This window comes from Temnothorax curvispinosus, unplaced genomic scaffold (assembly GCF_003070985.1).
Source record: "Temnothorax curvispinosus isolate PA1 unplaced genomic scaffold, ASM307098v1 QBEX01008635.1, whole genome shotgun sequence".
Taxonomy (NCBI): domain Eukaryota; kingdom Metazoa; phylum Arthropoda; class Insecta; order Hymenoptera; family Formicidae; genus Temnothorax; species Temnothorax curvispinosus.
In genome coordinates, this window is record NW_020218415.1 from 7,780 (window position 1) to 11,032 (window position 3,253).

General features: G+C 44.8%; 1 non-coding gene across 1 annotated transcript; it reads left to right on the forward strand.

The window, feature by feature from the left end:
* Window positions 1-2,973: 2,973 nt before the first annotated feature.
* Window positions 2,974-3,045, forward strand: Trnah-gug. The gene has a single exon. It is a non-coding gene; the product is annotated as a tRNA-His (tRNA).
* Window positions 3,046-3,253: the final 208 nt, after the last annotated feature.

Sequence of the window (3,253 nt, forward strand, 5' to 3'; positions counted from 1 at the left end):
ACGTTTTCACGGTTCGACGTGACCTCGAGCGGCTCATCTGTCTGTCTCGTAATGTCTCCGTGCAAAAATTATCCTTCAGTCTTTACCGCCAGCTCTTCGAAAGGAGGTTAATATGGATATATCTCCCGTGACGTAACCAGCATTAACGAGCGAAACGGTTCCATGCCCGGTCACGGCAGATATTCGCAAATTGGACGATGAGGCCCGCGCGCACTCGAGATAAATAAACATGTACCATGGGGGGGTGGATTGTGTGATGCGGGTATCGTAGAAATCAGACGTAGTCATCTCTCGAAACTCGCACGAGCCTTTACAATTTTTTCCAACGTTCCCCTCGGTCGTTCGACCGAAAGAGGCACTCGTCAAAATCGATCGCGACAGCCTCGCGAAGTGAAAACTTGAACGAGAACTGGGCTTTACTGTGGCGGTATCAAGTGCCCGATTATTCATCGATTAGTATGAAATTATTTGCTGACAAAGATTTAAGTAGTATCTTTATTCGTCACGATATCCGGTTTGCGAGCCGGTTATGTATGGATTTTATTTTTCGAACGAGTTTGTTCGCCGGTGGCCTCGAATCGGTGTCGCGATCGCACACCGAGCTTTTTCCGGCCTGACAGATACTCGTTTACATCTCGCGTTTACATCTCGCCTGTCGGCAGTGTACACGTGGTCACTGTTTCGCGCGTGCCACGGCTAAACGCGCTGTCACGGCTGAGTCCGTCACTCCGGGCCGGAGGGCTTGATCGAGTGGGGCTCGGGCTCGATCTTCCTTCAATTGGAAAATAGATCAATAAGATCGAAGTGCCGCGTATTACGGGTGTATTGATCTGGGATCACAGAGTTCTACTTTGTCATATCTAACGTCAATTTAATCATTTAGGTGCGGACAGAATGGATACCCCGACGACACTAATAAAAAGTAATTGCAAAATTGTAACTTTTGAGAAGAGTTATTTTTATAATAACAGTTTATTAGTTATCGTTTTATTAGTTATTTATTAGTAGAAACATAATATTTAAAAAAACTAGTTAAGTATCTAATAAACTAGTACAGATTGAAATTACGTTTTTGAGACACGCTAAAATAGACCAGAAAACTGAATTGTAATTGAAAACGTCTGAAAATGTTGCGATATTTTTCATTGGTACTACATGGAACACTCATTCTGCGTATCTTGGATACGACGAAATAATTGTCCGACACGTTATAATCTCGTGACACGCTAACGATAACGGTCCTCGCGCGCTCCTCGTCGTAATAGACTCCGTAAAATGCAGACTCCACTTTTTGCGTATCCGTGGCACGCTGCTTTTTTAGCGTGCTCCCCAGTAACAAATTCGACTTCCCTCCCTTTTCTCAACCCTTCTTTTTTCTCACGCGAGAACGAGGTACAGCAGCGCGCGCGGCGTGCTCCAAAAATACACCGCGCCGGAATATGAAACCAGAAGTAACCAGTGGCAAGGGCCAGCCCCGGCATCTGGCACGACCGACAAAATATAATAACATAGCGCGCGTGCACACCGCGTACACGCGCACGCACTCGCACGCACTCACGTATGCACGCACGATAAGCCGCTCCTGGATAATCTCGAGGATCGCGCGTGCGATCGGTGGGCTTGGTCTACATTCTTCTCGATGTGTTGACAATTTGTTTTAAAATGTCTACGATGTCCCTGAAAAAATTCCCGATTTTCGTCCTAATGACAAGTCGTCGTTAGTTGTCTTTTTTTATTTTCTTTATAATTTACTCTTCTTAGAAATTCGATTAGCTTTTTATTATCAAGATATTTATTCTCCGAAATTAAGGTTGGATTCCGCGACTAACTTATATACAGCGTCGAAATGTAAACGAGTGTCTATTCTGGACGCGAACGAATCCGTAACGTTCCGCGAGTCGATTCGACGTGCTCGTCTGGCGTGCACGCTTCCGGGATGTTGCCGAAGGATATCGCCTTCCATCCCAGCACTTTTTTATCTTCCTCGTACACGCGACACCTACGGGGACGAGCTTCCGGATGAAAGCGTGATCGCGTTTCTGCATTGAGCCCGAGCTGAGAAGATCCGGATAGCCATGACGATATGATCCTAGTTCAAAATAGACGACAGCTTAACGTGTCACAATCACATTATTCATTTCTGCTGGTTTAGAATTAGCAATAAAACGAGAGAAAAGGTTTAAGGAAGTGGACTCCTTCGACAATTCCTGACATATCTAATTTATGGCATGCGAGCTACATTCCTTTATATAATTTACACTTCGTGTACGGTCAATATTAATCACATCAAGCAACTAATGCTACTGGACTCGCACGAAGGCTGACGTCGAGCTGAAAATAATAAAACACCGGGAGTAGCGCAAAAGTAGCTGCGGTCGGCTCGTAAAATCTCGTTTCCTTGACGGTATTATGCCGCTAATTGCTAGGAAATCCGGGAAGCCGCTTGCAGGTAAGCCCGGCAAAAGGCCGCTCGAGCGAAAGCGAGCAACGAGACTAGAAAACATCTACGATGACCAATTCGCTGGCATACATGTCGGTCATACCCCATTGTTGTACGACTATATTCACATCTCAGAAACCGCGAAGAAACGGAAGGAATTAGCTGTAAATCAATCCCCGCGGTCGTTAACGCGAATTCCACGATTTTAATTAGCAAAACGAAATGCGTGTTACGTCTACAGGTACTTCTACTTGCGTTTCCGCTGAAGAATATCAGAAAACAGTCTCAAGACAAGTGATATAATTTATTAGATGGACATTAAGGATCAATTCGACAATTTTCAAAGCGTACCATATTTGCAATCACAAATGTTCTAAACTCTCTTCAAATCCGCTCGTCGCGCGATAGCGTGACTCGAAGCTATACAACTGCAGCACGTAGCCGCAGCCGCGTCTTCGCGCTCGAGCGATCAAGCGGATCAACGTTACGATGGATCAACGAAGTGCTATCGATCATTCATGAATCCTCGAGTAGCCGTGATCGTCTAGTGGTTAGGACCCTACGTTGTGGCCGTAGTAACCCAGGTTCGAATCCTGGTCACGGCAATGTCTCGGATGTATTTCGCAAACGGGGAGGATTTCTTTTTGTTATTCTTTTCGGGAATAGAAGGCTACCTTAAAGCGTGAATATTTGTCGGGTAGCTCATTTGGAATTTTATAGGTCAGGAAAGTGGTCTGTGATTTATTTTTATAACATATATCGCACCCTCTAGAAGAATACTATCACAATTCAAAAAATTGCTATTTTGAGTTA